The 20,545-nt window shown below is 35.7% G+C and overlaps 1 long non-coding RNA gene across 8 annotated transcripts in view; it reads left to right on the top strand.

Annotated features, from left to right (window-relative positions):
• The window catches only part of LOC145663719 (uncharacterized), a 74,369-nt gene extending 56,521 nt beyond the window's left edge, over positions 1-17,848 (top strand). For 4 of the 8 annotated variants that reach the window (XR_014127248.1, XR_014127249.1, XR_014127250.1 and 1 more), the window contains exon 3: positions 16,781-17,845. This is a non-coding gene — a long non-coding RNA (uncharacterized LOC145663719). Of the gene's footprint in view, positions 1-16,780 lie in introns of all 8 variants that reach the window. The other 4 variants (XR_014127254.1, XR_014127247.1, XR_014127253.1 and 1 more) reach the window with 2 other exon arrangements.
• Positions 17,849-20,545: the final 2,697 nt, after the last annotated feature.

The following is a 20,545-nucleotide window of genomic DNA, read 5'->3' as shown; positions in this document are numbered from 1 at the left end:
GCAATTTGAACGCTGTGCGTGATATTTTCTTCTTATAAATACAGATAATTATAATCCAAATTCCCATAAGAAAATGATCAAAATCAGACGGAAAAGTCTTCTGTTTTTTTACAGTAAGGAAAAGAGCTAAAAACTCCGGACTTTTTTGAGAATGGAGTAGAATCTTTGTATTTGTGCGCTACTGTACTATTTTTTCGCTGTTTCCAAAGACATCCATTTCACAATCGATGAGAAATTATATCCTTCATAATTGAATCTACAGAAATCAGAAATCAGATTTTTTCGTGTTCACGTACTTGGCCGTATAACTGCTAGATGGCACTATAGTCATTCCTCATCCCCCTTTTCTTCTCAGCGGGAGCCAGTCCTTTTGAAAATCTACTTTGAACTTCTTAACAGGGGCGGGAGGAAGGAAATCATTGTGAAGGACGGGAACTTCAAACACGAGGAATGGCAAAATTTATGACCTCTTTGGTTGATGGTTTCTGTTTCAGCAGTACAGTGTGTTTGTAGATGGTTTCTGTGAGAAGAAGTAATTTGTGTTTGTAGCGATAAAGTCAACCTTTCGACAAAAATTTGTGAAGGAGAAGCCGAACCAAAGTCTTCGTTTATCTATTCCAAGAAAGAAATGAAAACTTCCTGCAGGACTAAGAATATACATGCAAGAAAAAAAATAAGATACATTATTATAATCTTTAGGATAGATTAATTCCCGAAATATTCTTTGTTTACCTGTCAAAAAATCAAGAATAATATGGTATAAAGCTCTTTCATCAGCTTCCATCGTACAACATACTAGACACACACATTTATATACATACATATATATATATATATATATATATATATATATATATATATATATATATATATATAGAGGAAAGTATATAAATATGGAATACCATTTACTAATTAAGTAATTACTCGTCACCAAAACTGAAAATATCAGCAAAATATACTTTGAAAGGTAAAGTAGAATGTTTACTACAGCACTAAGGAGTTACAATCGTCACATGAATGAGACTAAGATAGATATTAATGATTTACTGAAAACATGCGATATTTTCTGTTTACGTAAATGGGCCTAAATATGGAATACTTGTAATAATCTATTTACAAAACTTACAAATATAGCAACATCCTCGGTCATATCCAAAACATTGTACGTGGCACCATAATTCACACATAAAACACATTACTCATTGCTCTCCATGATTATCTTGTGAGAATTTTCCACCGCAAGAGACATTCGGCATCAGGACTATTGGGATAACTTCATCGTCTGGCTGAGAAAAGTCTAAAGACGAGTCTTCGAAATTGATTTCACATTCTTTTGATGAATTGGAAGAGCTCTCTCTGTGTCGTTTTAGACGTTTGTACTTCGTTCACGATATCTTCAGGTAGCTGTGGGCTCATTTGTACTGTTCTCCTTGCCCTATACGTGTATTCTGTTTGTTGTCTGTTGGGTTACTTTTCTCCTGCTGCTGAAGAGTATTCTTATATGGTGAAGATGTCAGAACTGCAACTAGTTCTGGTTTTCTTCCGATGCTGCCCAACTGCTTTCTAGGATTTCGAAGTGGTATTACTTCCTCAGGACTAGTCAGGCATTTCATTTTAGACCTCTTCTGCCATATTCTTAGCGTTAGTCTTCGTGAAGAACTAATATTTTTTTCCATTAGCAATAAATATTCCACTAATTTAAATTAGCGGATTTTCCAACTCTATAGGTAATACAGTTTTGCGTCCAAGTATTGTTTTGGCAACTTCCTAAAGTATAAAGTGCGGATTTTAATTTACAAACCTAAACAGAGTAGATCTGGGAACATAATAATATTTGGCCTGTTTTAGGTGTACCATTTACTTACTTCTGACCTAGAAGATGGCTGCTTGCCCATTGTTTCTGATGACACTCTTTCTTTTTGGATGAAGGAATGTATGTATGATACAAAATAAAAAGGAAAAATAAAATAAAATAGTGAGAGATACAATTATGGAATACTATTCCATATTTATCACCCCATTGGTATTCCATATTTGTATCCTTGCCTCCTTGGAATGTCACATGATGTAGCAATGTGCAAAACACTTAAACTCTTTTCTACTTTGTACGAAAAGGATCGTTGACATTTGTCGAAATTCAGAATACAAAGTGACAACAATTGAACTTCATTAAGAATAAAATTTACTCCACTGAAAACTTACCTACAGAAAACTCAGTAACCAGAAAAAAGTATCAACAGCTGTATCACACTGGTTCTTTCGTCTAACACCTTCTACTCAGCTGTGGCGTAATATCCGTAACTCTATAACAGTCTGCACCTATCACCCCTACGCGGTAGCACCATATATCCGCTATAGGTCGGTATTCCATATTAGTAGTACTATTCCATATTTGTATACTTTACTCTATATATATATATATATATATATATATATATATATAGTGGCGGATCCAGGATATGATCAAGGGAGGAGGTAAACCATAGTTTGCCTCTTTATCCAGAGTAAACAGGATTGAAGCCCATATTATCCAGTGTATACCTGAGCGTCAAGGGGGGGGGGCTATAGCCTCTACAGCCACCCTTGGATCCGCGCCTGTATATGTAAACTATTTACAGTGCCGGAGTTACGTGTAAGCGAAACAAGCTATAGCTTAGGGCCCCGCTCTCTTGGGGGACCCAAAATCTAAAGAAAAATTGGATTTCTAAAATATAAGAAAATTTTAAAAAATAAAGTAAAATTTATATATACGTAGCAACAGTGCTTCCTGCTGTGTAGCCTACGTTCGTGTAATTAATAGGGCTCCTTCTACCAGTCTGCTTCCTAAATTATCTCTAGTTTCTTCATATCTGTATGTAGGGTGCGTATGTTCATCTGGACACATAAAGGACCCCATTACTTTCAACAGCTTGGGGCCCCACTAAACCTAAATCCGACTCTGACTATTTATGCATGTTTGCTCCCTCTTTTTTCGAAGCAGTGCTTCTTTGATATTGCTTCCAATTTCGGCAGGTTTTACCAAGGGGGGAAGAGTCCTTACCCATTCCAGGCATTCAAACTAGGGACTGGACTACTTGCTTCCAACATTCTGTCCCCCATGTTTCCCGGTCTGAATCAATTGTCTAAAGCCCATAAAACATTCAAATTCATATGTAGATGTTGCTCATCAGTGTCGACACCTAAATATTTCTCAATCAACGGTAGGGGTGTTTGGTATCCTCAATCTGTCTCCCTCTTATTAGCGGAGCGGTAGTAATATTCGGTAGTAATTCTTAAAAAAAAAAATGTTTTTTAATGTATGTAGTAACACATAGGAAACTAAATTTTAATATACCCTAGTAGTATAGAAACGTACCTTACCAAAATAAACACCCTATGCCAAGGACGCAAACATTAACAATAATAAGAAAAGATAATAATAAACATTTTAAAGATATTCTTTCATTAATCAAGTCGCACTTAAAAGTTTAAAAAAAATGTTTATGCGTGACTAAAAAAAGGGATGCGCTCTCATATAGGCTTACAGTTACTTTATAAATTCTTAAAATAACGCACTCCATTCTTATTATTTAGTCTTGCATAAACAAAATTATTTTTAACTTTTTAGTGGGAATTTATTAACAAAAGAATGTCTTTAAAAGGTGTCTTATCATTTTTTTTTAATTCGTTGGACACCTTTTCCAAATCCTAAAGTGATATGCAACCAGGGATACCAGGGCTGGTTAAAGGCTAGTATTTATTTTAGGATAAGGAAGTTGAAAATAAAAACATATTAAAATTTGCTTTTAAAATAAATAGATATATTGCAATGTCACCGGACTTACATCGCTCTGCAACAGTTCTTAGTTCTATGACGTCAGGAAATAAGTTCAATTTATACGAACACTTATTTAATGTTTGAAACAAACACCTGTTACATCCTTGTACACTCATGTCCAAAATGATTGTCGCATTTCTATAACTGTCTTCTTGTAAAAATATCATGTAATAATGATTTTGCAGGAGACTTTTAATACTGATACTATGTGTACAATCGGGAAATATATGTGGTAAATTTCATAGGAAAATACAGTAATTATAAATACGAAGATTAGAATGAGTAAAATAAAATGTTGCTAAATGGACACGAAAGTTTTGTTTTCGTTTTATTGTTCTTATTTACTGCTCTTTTGACATGAAATTTGCCACATACATGTCTTTGCCGATTGTACGCATACTAACATTATAAGAAATACCGGGTGAATTCGTTATCAAATTATATTCCTACAACAACATATTTATAGACATGCGACAATAATTTTGGACATGAGTGACACATTTTTTAATTCTATTGTTAACGAAGTGGTCTATTTCCCCCAATAAAAACCAACATCAAGCAGGGCATGTGCTCCCTCCTGTCCTTCTAAGCCAGCCCCCAAGGCTGAATGTAACATTGCGGCTTTTTCCTGTTATAATAGGAAAAACTCAGGATGGTCAGCAACTGGTATCGAACCCAGGACCATTCGAATGTGAAGGCGAGAGAGAGGGTAAATCTGGTGGTCATATTTTGAAAAGAAAATAAGGAAATGGATTCCACTAAAAAAATGATTCACATTGTCAATACATTTCAAATCTTTGTCTGGGTTTTCTGCCTTTCAATTCCAAGTTTTTTTTTTTTTTTAACCACGAAGGCCCTAAATAAATTAGAATATCGACTCTCCCGTGTGTGTGTGTGTGTGTGTGTTTTTTTAATATTGGCATGGTTCTTCATTTTATATCAGATTCTTCCCGCACTATTCTGTTATTTACCATAGGTAGAATCCTTTGAGAAAGAGACATGCGACAAGTGCTTTAGTTCTCTATGGTATGTTTGTGACCGTTGTAGATATTTGAGTGGCTCTCTGACAGGGAGCTGACGGCTGATATCATGTTGGTCCCTCTTATTTATTTGTTTCTTCAGTTCTGTTTCTCTTTTAGCCAAAAGAAAAGAATTTCACTCTTCTGTCCCATTTACAGCCGTAACCATCCCCCTCCTACGCTGTCCAACTTTGACCACATGCAGGGGAAAACGAAGGAAAAGGACGGGTGCATTTGCTTTGACGGCATTTCAGCGACAACCCCATCTGTTGCCAAAATAAGGAAACACTTTGAACTGCAAGGAGAAACTCTATCCTCGATTTGTCAAGGTCACTTGACTCCCGCCGGCTCTTAATATGTAGCGTGGGTAACTGCACCAATCAAAGTAAAGCTTTTTTGGCGGTGGAGTATTTAAAACGAATAAAAAATGGTAAAATCTGGATTGAACCAGATCTTTAGATGAACATTGGTACCAAAAGAGGGGTGAGGAGAGTCCAAAATATTGTGCCAAAATTTAGATTGGTTAATTATTCTAAACTTCCATCCAATGGTGGGACTATATTTCCGAATAGCACTGACACCGTGAGATTTGTAATCGTCCATTTAAAATATGCATATATAAGATTTATAATTAGTTAATATATAAATAAAGATATGAATCCCTCAAAATATGATTCCTAAACAATTTTTTACCGTCTTCCTTGTTAATTTGGAATAAAATAACGAACAAATAAATAATTTATATGGATCGAAATAAATTTTTGCTAAATAGGGAGTACAGTCGGTGCAAAAATTTCTGGGACCCTCCCATCAAAAATATCATTACATTAAATTGTAATGTTCCATTACAATTCCCTGGCGTCATTTAAAAAAAAAATTGTTAGGATAACAAAATTTTTGGTTAGAGAGGATTAACATGTATTGATAATAATGAACTAACTACTCATTCATACACTCAAACATTCACTTAAATAAGTACAGTGTTAACATTTACTTTGGGTACTGTGACAAAAGCTCCTTTTTCTTATCATCCGTGCAATTGAAGAGTTTGAGATTCTGAAAATTGTGAGTTCCGATACTTTCACCTATTAAGTTATGTAATACTGCACAATTTTTCAATATTTTTACTACAGTGGTGTTCGCATAGGAATAGAACGACAGAAGTTCCAGCTGAGAGATCAAGAGACACAACTCGTAGGTTTCACTCGCCGACTGGCGTATCTGACGACATTAGGATCTAGTTTCTTGACTATCAGTACCTTCGTTTATTAAAATTCTATTTCCGCCATTATTCTGTATTTGCGACGGGGCCGGATTCTGAGGTCTATTTCCACTAATGTTATTATTATTATTGTTACCACCTTGGCCGTTACCACTTTCTCTTCTCCAATACGCCCCGTTAAAGCTCCTCCGGTTATTGTCCCTATTAGGGTTCGATTCTCCAGCAGTACGGTCATAGGGGCGATAACCTCGGCGATTATTAAACATAGGCCGGTTACTGTACCGACGCCGACCATAATTTTGGTTATTTTCCAAGCCACACCCATTTGGATAACGAGATCCAGCCTGGGTGTAACTCAGAAAATCTGTTTGGCAGCTGGCCGTTGCCTTATTCTTAGTAGGTTTTAAGATTTTAGCTTGCCGGGCGAAATACCTCCTTGGTGGGCCGCCAGTTTCTTTCCCACACAGGGAGCTAAACGTGAAGTCACTTCTCGCACAGTTTGGCATAAGTGGGAAGCTATAGCCCGCGACTTATCCGGTGGAAGAGCATTTATGATGATATCCACGAGTTCAGCTTGTGACGAATTTTCTGCAATTTGGTAGTATAATTCAATGATTTTCCAGGCATAGTCCAGAAGGGACCCATACTTAGCTCGGTCGTACCTTAAGGATTGGAGGGTACGTTTCTGAAGCCTTTCGATATGTTCGTTACAATATTCCTCTTTAAAAAGGATCAGAATGTCGCTGTACGTATTAATTCTATATTTGACGGATGCAAACCATGCGCCTGAAGCTGCAACTAGACGCTTCTCTACTATCTGTAAGCGTTCTCTGTCCGTTAACCGATACATTTCCAGACACTGCTGTAGTCTTCGTAGGAAGACACGAGGTAATCCATTAGTGATATTTCCGTCGAACGTAGGAAAACGTTCGATATCCCTTAACGAAACTTTGGAACTCATACTACTGTCAGCAGGAGAGTAATTTAAAGGAATGAAAGCATTATCTTGGCTAAGCGGAGTAGTCACCGGATTCGCCACTGACGACGTTGTAGCAGTGCTATATGTACCTCTGTAACTAAAGGGGACCCTGTTAGTCGAGTCGACTATGTGGGGTTCCATCTTCGGACCAACCACGTTCGTGAGCAACGACTCAGCACGGCACCCTTCCCCTCTTCCCGGCAACACACTTTATGACGGTATACCTCCCAGCAAAAAGGGCGCATTAACACTAGTAACAGTAGTTGTCACAACACTTGTCTGAGCTGGCATGTTATGGCTTTCTAACCAAGGTTTTAACCTTGACTGACGCGGAGGATAGTGCATTGCAGTACCCCATGCATCAGCTGACACTTATTTTTATTCTCAGTACTAAATGTGATTTTTCTCCCGGGTAATGTATTCGGAGAATCGTTACCGGGGAAAGGGTAGGATACATCTAACTTCTCCCGACTCGGCCTCCCTATTTTCTCTTGCATATTATCTATTTCATCCTGAATTGCAGTAATTTTTTGATTTGTCACTTCCATTTTAGTTTCCAACGATAAATGGGACAAAGTAGACTTCAGATCATTGATTTCAGCCTGCTGTAATTCTAATTTTTGGTCTACTTCTTGAAATTTGGTGTTTACCTTTCCTAACTCTGAATCTACTTTACTAAATCTACCCTCAGTTTCCTGTTGGAGTTGCTCTACTGTTTGTTGAGCCTCGCATCTAACCCGATCGATTTCTGTAGTCGTTTGCTCCCTCAATTTGTTTATTGAGGAAGCAAAGTCTACACATATATTGTTCATTTTGTGTGTTAATACCTCAAAGCGAGCTTCTGTTTCTCGGTTTGAGGCATCAAATTTTTCATGGATTTTTTCTATTTTTTCACTCATTTCTCGTATCAGATTCTGATTCATTTGTGTCATTGATTTCATTTGTTCAGCGAACTGCTGGAATAAAACAGACATATCAGACCCGCCCGATGGTGCAATATCCATTGGGTTAGTTGTCTGATTGCGATTCGGATTAGTTTGAGAGTCACTAATGTGATCCCTATTCTTTTCATCATCATCGAGGTCAGATATCTCTAATAGAGATATTTGGCCTCGGTCTTTCGGAGTACTATACCCACGTTCTCCATCTGAGTCTGGGTGCTCAATTTCTTTAGAATGGATTGGATTCATTATTTCCCGAGACTGGCAGAGTTTCCCTTCACATTCGCCACAATATTTAATTATCTCCCCAGTACGGATCTTTTCTTCATTCTCAACTGAGTCATCTAAATTAATACAGGTAAAATGAATCCACTTTAGCCCGCACCCATGACACCTCACTAATCTACGAGGGACGCGAGCCTTTTTCTCCTTATCATTTAGTGTACATTGTGTACACGAAACTTCAGCCTCGTCTTGCGTAACGATTACTTTCTTATTGGTTGCCATAGTTTTTTACATACAATATATACGGTACAAATATACATGCAATATAACACTTACAAACTAACAAAATAGACTTGTTCTACAGATACTATTCATAAATTAAAGGGCTCCCATTTTTTCCCTCCTTAAACCAGCTTCCAGCATTTTTTTTTATTTAATTTAGAAAATTTTGTAGTTCCTTCCATTTCTTCCCCTTTCTACAGAGAGAAGCAAAAATAACGGAAAAGCCGAACGACTATAATTGTCTAACTCCATAATGACTTTTCTATTAATTGCATTCTTGTGGCCAATTCCATATGTGCTCGATCTCAATAAATACTCAATAAATAATTTTAAATTTGTTACCAGGGAAAACAATTGTCTCCATAGTGACTGTCTCGAATCATCAGTCGTGTTATAATACCGAAAATAAACTATTTGCCATTTCTGAGATCCGTTGTCATAGAAACAACCGTTTCCATGACAAAAGTCCTTGTCACGTGTCGCCAATTCTGAAAAACGAATCACTAACTAGGTCGTTAACTAAACTTGTTGTCACGGTTCGCCACTTCTGAAAACGTAAATTTATTTTAGAGCGTGTGACAACTAACATCGTGGTTGAAGGAGGAGTCGCCTGAACTTAGCAAAAGAGTGATAATGAAATATCTACTACTAATTGAAACTATAAATATTTTCTACTAAGGTAAATTTTGAATAAATTATATTATTATTCTTAGTTTCTGGTTCATTTTAGAGGTAATTATCCCAAATCGGACTTCCGAAGAAACTTATCGAATCGAATTTATTGACCGTGCTGATAGCGACTACTCCCAGTCACGACCTAATTAGTTTTCAGTTTTGTTAGAAATAAGAAAAGAAAGAGTGAGAAGGGAAAGGAGGGGAAAGAAGTAGAAAGAAATAAGAAAAGAAAAAAGAAAAAAAGGAGGAGGAAAAAGAAAGATTGAGGATTTTAAAGGAGAATGGATTACTGGATGATTTAGGAGATATAGTAATGAATTCGAATGGTTATTATCCGGTAAATCATTACAAATACTATTAGTGGAGAATCAATTTTGAAGTGATTTGGAATAGACACATGTTCCCTCATACCATCCAGACCTAGCTCCAGGCACCACGTTCGTGGGGTTGCCCAGACCTAGACCTGGAAATGAGAAAAGTGAAATTTAATTCTTTGTAATTTAATCTCAAACAATAATTGATAACTATCCAATAGCTGAACTCCATGATCTGAGATCGACCACACATATGAATTAGCCAGAAAAGAAAAAAAATAAACTTATAAACTCAATATATGTATATATTGCATCAACAGGAGTTTCAATTTCTCTGAAAGGAAAAAATGTCGTTTTCCGGCTCATTCCTGTTATTTTCGTCTCACTCCTAGAGCCGACTTTAAATTTGTCAGTAGCGGTCTTTCATGACCTAGGTTATTTACCTTAACACATATATTAAAACATGACACATATATTATAGATGTTAATATGACAAATGATATTACTAAAATGACGTAAATTAAATCTATCATGCATTCACTCGCTCACTCACTCAGGACAGCGTATGTATGTTTAAAGGAAACCCAGTAGCTACGATTTTACATAATATTTATTACATTAATGGAGGAAAAGAATAAAGAATAAAGAAAAAATATATTGAAAGAACAATTTCTTAGTTATGTGTCAACGGAATACATAAAGTTATACCTTCATAAGTCCTTTCTTGGAATTTAGCTTCATATATTTAATTACATTGACGAAAGAAAAAAAAAGTTAATATAATTACATATACCACGTTTTAGGCATGCTAAATCAAATTTATACTTCACAACATAAACGAAGAAGACATTCATAGTTATAAAAAAAATGAACAAAGAGGAAAGCAAAAAAAAAACTTTTATATATAATGAAAATCTTTATGAGTCTCTATCTCATGTCGAGACATTGAAAAAAAATTTCCTTATACGTCCTGTAGCGTATATCAAACTCGAGCATTCGAGATCACTATTAATGCACTAAAGGTAGTGTCCAACACATTTCGCTCGATTTAAATTCAGTTTATGTTTATACACATATATCTTACTTTACAATAACCATTTATCCAGTATATACGAACTACCAGTTTGTAGCTGTATTTGCATATTGAAAGTTCTACCCATCTAGGGATTTCAACGACGATATTTGGTCAGAGGAGAATTCTCCTCTCGGTTCAGTCCATTTTTTGGATTCATTATTTAGTAACTCCAGGTCACTAGTTAGTCATTCATCACTTGTACGCATCATAACACTTTATTTGTGAATTACTTATAACTTTTATTCATAGTATTTATATTTGAGAAAATCTTCACTAGTTGGGAGGATTATGATGATTTATATCGTGGTAAACACTGGTTAAGTCATAGGATACACATTGGAAAACAGGGGGGATTCTAGGTACACTTTCCAAAAAAGAAATTTCTGGTTGATCACTAAAGGATAATATTTGTTGAGGGATTGGATTACGTTTTAGACCTGCCGTTATTTTGAAATGCATGCCATTGAAACTGTTTACATTACTGCTCACTAGTTACATTTATTCAGAACAAAGAAAATTATTTAAATTCGCGGCGGTATTCTTAAAAAGAAAATTAGGCTACATCATTCCATTCGTCGGAAAAACACTACTTAAAACCCATGGCAACCAATAAACGTGTGGGGCAGATGCGGTGCTCTTACATAAATCCATATTATAAATTTAACATTTTACATTTCACTTTAATATTCTATATTTCATACATATTTACATTTCGACGTCTCTCTCTCTCTATATATATATTTTTTCAATACACGCGCACATATTTAATTACATAACCCCAACATTAATTTGTCCAAGAAGGTTGCAACATTACATCAAGAAACAAAACTTCCGGCATATCATCATAAAATATTATTTTCATTTATACCGCGCGTCTATTAATTTTAAATTTTCACATATTCAATAGGAGAGTAGATCAAAGAAAAAAAACTTGTGAGGCAGGCACGTAATACAGAACATTCTTAGATACATGAACATATAGAAACCAAACAATTTTTATCTTAACTTTGGGCCCAATATTACAACAACATTCACGGAAATCAAATAAACTAAATGGAAAGTGACCACTGGATAAACAAAAAAAAAAAAAAAAGAATCCCAGACGGACAATGGTGAAGGAATGAAAGTGGAAAATTATGAAATTATGGTGTACCGAATCGTTACTCACCCCGTCGATGGGTCAAATATAATGTAAACCCAGTCCCTAACTATTTCATCAAACGAATCGTGTCTTGAGATGTCTCAGCTGGTCATTTCGGTTAAAAAAAATATTATACATTAATTCATTGATATAATATACTTTCAAAATCGGGGAGGAAGGTTGAAAATTAAAAAAAAAACTCTAGAGAAGAAGTAGAAGAAGTATAGGTAAAGAGAGAGGAGACAGAACACTACAACTACGAAAGATAAGTGGTCGAATTTACGTATACAACATACTATAACCAAATATTCTCTTTTATGCCAAAAAGGGTTCGGCTTACCAAATAAATAGCCGAAAAAGATGTCTGCGAAGATGAGACAAGTCTGTGTCCCCGATGGGATTTTCGGAAAGACAAAGGCTTTAGGGAAATCCCACCACTCACCGTATCCGGTCAACACCCTTGCAGATCCCGGAATCCTCCGGAAGGTTAGAGAAGGCGTTAATTTAGAATTTCAAAAGGAAAGAAAAAAATCATCCGACCTCTCAGAAACTAAAAGATTCCAGAATAGTAATGAAACTAGAGTAATAGCTAAGATATCCCTAATTAGTGATTTGCCAAAATAAAAAAATATTAAATAAACTGAATTTTGGATCGGTGATTTCTATTGCCAAACTTCACCGATAGCTCCCCTTCGCAGAATGCGCTAAATTCTGAGGCATCGATTAATTTCCATCACTATCTAGTTTGGAAACTAAGAAAAGAAAACGAAAATATTCAAGGGGGGAGGGGTCGATGCCCGGGGACGGTAAAATAAATTTCAATAACTAACTGTTTCGATTCTGTAACCCTGTCAGAGCTGTCGCCTCCATGAACATTGTAAGCTAGCCCGAGTAGGTAACGTGAAAAAAAAATCTCAGAGTCATAGGGTCTTCTCTTTCATAATCGACTGTAAACACAATTCACAACAGCCCAAAACGCCAACTATTTGGTATCATAATCGATGAACAATTACATTTAGTTAGCCATTACATGATGCTATCCCTACCCTGCTGTCAGACGAGATTGAAATAAATAAATACTACTGTTATGGTATACTCAACTGCGAAGTAATAATACATGCTGATATATAACTCGCCTACCTTGTCGAGTGATGTCTCGGCGTGGAGGTCAGAACTCGAAACGATTCTCACCACATATTTACGTTTCATCTATAGATATATATATATATCAACATATGGCTAAAATACACCGGGCCCATGTATACACTATACGGGTGTCCTATCATCTATTCACTTTTACTACAATATTCATATTCATATTCAAATAAATATTCATATATTCATATCATCATCTTTTTCCATTTACTACGACGCTATATTTTAAAAAAAAAAACCCTGTCTCCTCTATCTACGCCCAGCCTACATACACATTTCATCATATATTTTAAAAAAATCTATAAATCGCGTCCCGACCCACACGCAAGAAACATTACTCGAACCCAAGACTTCTTTGCCACACAAACCATCCTATATCTTACTTCGCAGCTGTTTTAAAACAAATCTCTATATAGAAATATTCATAAAAAATAAAATATGTGCGATAATATTGCTGAATGTGATAGCATTCTGACAGCAACAATGAAAATTATTCTGCAACTACATGAAAAGAATTGGAATTCAATATCTCAATTTCAGAACGGAAATAGCATCACATTGGCTGACTTCGGTTAAGAATCTATGCATAGTTTATTTACTTAAATATTTTCATTACTGGATTACACAGTATGTTGTAGTTTTCAGAATATTAAAGTGTCAAATCACATTATCCAACTATCTGTTCATATGGGCCGGAAATCGTGTTTACTCGGTTTTAATTCGAAAATAAAGGTCAATTTTGTAAAACCTAAACAACTAACTGGGTTTGATGGTAAAATATGCACGACTGATAGTACGAAATTTCGACACAAGGGCGCTAGTAACTATTCGTTCGAACTGTAAACCACGAAATGTGACCTTGTACTTAGGATTATTGTACTATATTACGTTCACTTTCAAATATTGTTTATAAATTCATTTAATGACGGAATAAAAAAAAATATCGCATAGTAAATACTACCCTGTCCCTATTTAATTATCTCACGCACTCTTTCATCACTTAACTACCACAATTACTACTACAAGAAAATGTTTACTACATTACAAATATACACATACTACTTAAGCTACAAGACACATCATGCCAATACACACCAATCATCACTACCATTAATCTTATTATCCATTTAACACACGTAGAACTCAACAGAGTTTACCATTTTTTTTTTTTTGTTTGTTCAAATCGGCTCTAGCTGATGTAGGGGAAGGAAATGGACAGTGAAAACTGAACCAATTAGTCCTGATTAATTCATGATATTTTATCAGATACTAGTCAAAACGTGTTCAAGGAGAACATACCAAAGCTATTAATTTTGAGGTTCCCCTCCCTAAAAGGGAAGGAAACCTAGATGATTTAAATATTTAACCCATCCCTACTGGAAGCTATCCCAATTCGGGATGAAAACAGGAGCCCTTAAAGTTAACCTAAGCGATCATTCTCATGTTACAAAGATTCCGAAACTCAGAATACCGCCATGTGGATTAGTAAGAAAAATCACTTACTATCTATATTAATAAGTTACTACATGGACAGGTCTTAACTGTATATAATATCGGGAGGGGTGAAAAGGATAATCACTGTTCTGAAATTTCTAACTCGAAGCAAATGAAGAGTTTAGCACACCAAATTAAATGCACGTAATGTCGAACCTGTCCACACTAAATATTTACATCCGGCATGGCGTCCTATGTATCCGGCTACGTTTCACTGAGATGTTAATCTGTTTTAACTATTAAGATTGTCTAAATTTTAGCTCCTGTGCTTCCTGGTAGCGTAGTTTTGACCTGGATATACAATTTACCTGTCTTAGTCGGTTATACAGTCAAAATTCCTACATATCTGCTAGCCGTTCAAACACACAGCTTTCTTTTCCGATCGACGATGTAGAGTGAAGATGATCGCGCCTTAATATGTAGCGTGGGTAACTGCACCAATCAAAGTAAAGCTTTTTTGGCGGTGGAGTATTTAAAACGAATAAAAAATGGTAAAATCTGGATTGAACCGGATCTTTAGATGAACATTGGTACCAAAAGAGGGGTGAGGAGAGTCCAAAATATTGTGCCAAAATTTAGATTGGTTAATTATTCTAAACTTCCATCCAATGGTGGGACTATATTTCCGAATAGCACTGACACCGTGAGATTTGTAATCGTCCATTTAAAATATGCATATATAAGATTTATAATTAGTTAATATATAAATAAAGATATGAATCCCCCAAAATATGATTCCTAAACAATTTTTTACCGTCTTCCTTGTTAATTTGGAATAAAATAACGAACAAATAAATAATTTATATGGATCGAAATAAATTTTTGCTAAATAGGGAGTACAGTCGGTGCAAAAATTTCTGGGACCCTCCCATCAAAAATATCATTACATTAAATTGTAATGTTCCATTACACTTTGGCCCCCTTAACTTATTTTCCAAAAGAAACAAAAAATACGTGTCAATTTATTTTCGATCTAGTATATGTGTGCCAAGTTTGAAGAAAATCGGATGAAAAGAAACCCTTGTGTAGCTATTTCCTTTACACTCACTTTTTGGACTTAACAGGTTTTTGCCCCAAAGTCTTCAATTCTTTTGACACTCATGAATTCTACTTTTCCACCTCACTGTTTTCAGGGAGCTCTCAAATGATAGTGGTATGATGTATGCTTCACTCGTCTGCAATTGCAGGAACATTTTTGCTCCAAAGATCCGCTTCCACGGTGTTCTTCTGGAGATAATCAGAACACTCTGCTAGTTGATGGACGTGGAATTCATTTTTCAAAACTGTCACTGTCTCGAATTTTTTCAAACCAATGGCGTATGCTACGTTCAATAACCACCCCTGATCAAAAAATACATTATTGATCTTTCTCGCTCCTAGATGTACAAACTGTCCCCATTTGAACTCAGAAAAGAAGACAACTCGCGGATGTTTTCCATGCTATACTTTTACACGACCCTGTAAAACACTACATTGTCTCACTAGGTACCTCAATCAATTTTCTAAACATCTACAGAATTTGAAACGTCATATGCGTGACCTCGGTTCATCCATGATTCCATGATTGCAATACAGAGGATGGTTTCGTGTGGAACGTAAAAATGGACATTTTAATTCCACGAATCCCATACAGTAATTTTTTTTAACTCTTCAGAGTTACTTTATTGCTTTGGTAATACCTTTAAAAGAGAAAATTTAATCATTTTTCTTCGTAATATGTTTCAAAGAGTATATATGTACGTATGTATGCATTCTTTCATGGACTGGATAGTTCAAAGTTACACTTTGCTCTTGGCATTATGAGGACCATATTTCTTTCTAGTAACAACTAATTACAACTACAACAGCGATCCAAAAATATTAATTTTCGGTTTTTGCACAGTTCAGAATTCTGTACTACTTTATTTGATCTCACAGCGGTAAAGTCAAAGAAAAATAATAAAAAGAACTTCCATAATGACAACATTGAGTATACTAGATCCAATCATATACTAGAATTTCTAAATAGCTAACAAAACTACTAATCTGTGATTATATTTTGCATAAGTACGACCTAAGTAATCCACTATTTTACATAAGCAACCTATATTTTGCCTAATTACGACTAAAGTAATATACTATTTTGCCTAAGTAATATTAAATATATTTTGCAGAGTTATAATAAATTAATAATTACGTAACATGATGTGAACAATCATTTATATAATGTAGAATATACGAATATTTTCTATGCCATAGTAAGATTTGTGTCAAATATTTATACCCAGTTTGTATAAGACTTTTTTTTCGCTAGGCCGTTTTTATATGGTCTATGTGCATGTATTGATATTTTAATAAATGTTCTGTAAATCCATTAGAAATGGATCAGGGATCATTAAACGAATCATTCTAAGCATATGTTTTGATTTATCAATTTATTATATTATTTTTTCTTTTTTCAGATCATTTATAAAAATGCTATCAAAACAAGAAATTTGAATCATTTTATTTCACGAGTTCAAACTTGGTCACAATCCTGCGGAAGTGAGTCGAAATATCAACAAAACATGGGGTGATGGACACCGCTTATGAACGTACCACACACAGACGGTTTGTAAACTTCAGTCTCGAAGATGAAGAAAGTCGTGGTCGACTATAAGAAATTGACAATGACCAATTAAAGGCGTTAATTTAAGCGAACTCATTCAAAACCACATGAGAAATTGCCGAAGAGCTCAACGTAGACCATTGTACAGTTGCTCGCTGTTTGAGGAAAATCGAAAGGGATAAGAAGCTTGCCAAGTAGGTGCCGAACGAGTTGAACGAAAAATAAATAAAATCATCTTCAAATAGGTACCTTCAAATCATCTTCAACGCAACAAAAACGACCCATTTTCCGACTGGATTGAGACGTCCGACAAAACGCCAATTCTCTAAGACAATCGGAGACATTCTTCACAATGGTTGGATCAAGATGAGGCTCTACGACACTTCCCAGAGATGACATGCTCTAAAAGAAGATAATGATCATTGTTTGGTGGTCCGCGGCCGGTCTGATCCATCACAGGTTTCTGAATTCGGGCGACCAATGTTTCTGCACGACAACGCTAAACCACACGTTGCAATGATCATGTGACAAAAGTTGCACGAGTAGGGGTACGTGACTCTCAACCATCCATCAAACTCGCCAAGTCTGTAGCGTATGGATTATAACTTTTACAAGCATCTCGAAAACTTCTTGCACGAGAAATGCTTCAAAAACGAAAACAATACTAAAAACGCCTTTAACGACCTCATCAGTTCCAGAACTCTGAATTTCTGTGCTACCAGTATAAATACATATGTTTCTCATTGTCAAAAAATGTATTGATTATAATGGTTCTTATTATGATTAATAAACGTTTTGTTTAAGCTAACTTATGAATATTTAAAAATGGCAGTTCAAAACAGCCATTATTTTTGCAACAACCTATATATATGTTTTTAGAAAAGAAGACACCATATTTCTATCACTGGCAGTTTTTCTTCTATATGTTCCTGCCTCTGCTTGTATACCAAGTTATTACTACAATAGATAACAGTGTTTATAATCCTTACTTTGTTCCTTTGTTCCTATATTTTGTCCATTTGTCTCTACCTGAAGCATGTTGCTTACATTCAGTTCAATCACTCAAATGATGAAGCATTATTTCTGTCTCATTACCAACATTACAATCACTGTACCTATATATAACGTGTTTCAAAACAACACCGTAATGTTTGAGAGAGGATTCCTGACACAAAGATAAGATGAAAAGTGTAGACCAAACTAGGTGCACAAATGCTTCCTTTCGGAGTTATAGGCTGCCGAAAACATGAAGAAATGAACTTTGAGGGTCCATAGCTCCAATATTATGGGACCTACTGTAGTCTAGTCAAGACTTTATTTAGGAACTAGTATGTGCCCTATCGAAATTTCCATGTTTCAGAATTCTCCGGTACTTCCGCAATAGAGATAGTGGTGAGTACTTCAAATTATAAACCGTAGCCTAACTCCCTCCATAAAAATTGTTGCATGAATACCATAGAATTCTGAAACATGTATTTTTGGATAGCACACACATTAGTTCCTAAGTGATCTTGACCTGACTACGGTAGGTCCCATAGTTTTGGAGCTATGGACTTTTAAAGTTCATTTTTTCATGTTTTCAGCAGCCTATAACTCCGAAAGGAAGCATTTGTGCACAAATGATGGTCTAAACTTTTTGTCTTATCTTGGTGTCAGGAATCACCTCCCAAATATTGTCGTTGTTGTTTTGAAACACTCTGTATACAGAACACAGAATATGCATTTTCGTCGTCTTTGTCTTCAGTAGATAGTACATTTAATTTGCTAAGGAACGGCGCTAATTGCGTTTAAAGGCAAGACCCTTAGTTCCTTTTAAATCCTGGGGCAAATGAAAGGAGTGCGGCGTTGCCACATCTTTGTACACATTCATGTCAGTTTATCTGACACTCGCCAGTGTTGGGTAAGTTACTTGTAAAAATGTAACGCGTTACAAGTTACTTTACTTTCTCTTAAAATGTAACGCGTTAGTAACGCGTTACTTGCCCCCAAAAAGTAACTGTTACTTTACTTCGAAAGTAACGCGTTACTAACGCGTTACTTTTAGGTCCGAAACTTAAAAAATGTGAAAAAAATTATGACTTCAATTTTCCGTACTATTATTACTACCGCTATTATTATTATTATTATTATTATTATTATTATTATTATTATTATTATTATTAATAATAATAATAATAATAATAATAATAATAATAATAATAACACTGTATATAAAAAGCAAGGTAGGCGGTTTGTATTTGAATACTAAAAAGATAGTTGACTGCCAACCTCGGTAGTCGTGAAGTCTAGGAGTCAAGGACATTGTTCATGAGCTTCTGAATTTGGGTTGAGGGTCTAGGTTGAGTATTCGGGCTCGAGCCGAACACTGTTAAAAGTTATAGGGCACTGGCCAAATATTTTCAAAACTGCTCGGCCCGGGTTTAGAATTGTCAACGACTCGAGCAGCTCGGCTCACAGTTCATTCACTATCGACCAGAACCGAGAAGTAAGCCGAGCCAACAGCTCACCCAACCGACTCGGCTAGAGCCCTCGGCTCATTGAGCCGAACCGAGCAAATGGCTCATCCCTACCAAGCCGAGCCAGCTCGAGCCATCTTCTCAGTTGAGCCGAGCCGAGCTGAGCTTGTTATTAAAAAATCTCTTGTGGTCTCGTTATCGAGACGAGACGAGATGCAAGTAGTGTCCCATCTCGTGAGCAACACTGAAAGTATTCCATATTACTGTTTAGCTTACATTTCTCATGGCTTTCGTTTTCCAGTGTAATCAGGCCATGATTTCAAGACGACTTAAAACAAACGAGCCATTTATCAAACTCGACTGGACTCGAAACTCGACTGGACTCGAAACTCGACGCAAAAAACTGAATCGGCTCGGAATTCGACTCGAGGATATTCCCCTTGACTTGACTCGAAACTCGACTTGAATTCGAGTCGAGTCGAATTTTAGCTTGACTCGTGCTCATCCCTATGCGTCAGAAAAAATGGTTGCTTATAATTATTCTGCTAAACTAATTATATAATAATAATAATGTTGTTATGTAAAATTAAAAATAAAGAATATAGAGAAACATTACACTACTCTATAATCAACGGGACTCTAGGATAAGCAAACTGATCTGAAAGAACTCCAATATTACATATCATCAGCAAACTATTGTCTAGTAATAAAGTAGGTCTGTTCATCAAAACAGTTTATTCATATTAACCCCTTACTGTAAATCGTTAATTATGGCACCCTAGTTGTTGATAAATATTTTCCGCCGGGGCACTTCAGACACTTTACTTTTAAATTCTGTCCACCACCATTCTCAGCTCTTAAGAAAAAAGTATTCTTTCAAATGTTCGAACAGTAAAATATTTTCGTTCTCCATCTTCATAAAAACAACACCAATTAAAGTAAAATAGACTACCGGTATCATTGCATTCCTAGTTCACTCACTGAATGCTTTGAGTTGGAGCTGCCAAAATCTACGACAAAATCTTCCAGGTGCTTGCAATCAGTACACGTGATTTCCCAAAGGCTGTCCTCATCTTCAAAAAACAGCAAGTGGCACTACAAATTTATCTGTTTCTCTGTGTGTCGGTGACTGTCGGTCACTGACATACGTAGTTCATGCTCGA

Source organism: Thermobia domestica, chromosome 11 (genome assembly GCF_964235325.1).
Source record: "Thermobia domestica chromosome 11, izTheDome1.hap1.1, whole genome shotgun sequence".
NCBI lineage: Eukaryota > Metazoa > Arthropoda > Insecta > Zygentoma > Lepismatidae > Thermobia > Thermobia domestica.
This window is presented reverse-complemented; position numbering and strand designations above follow the sequence as displayed.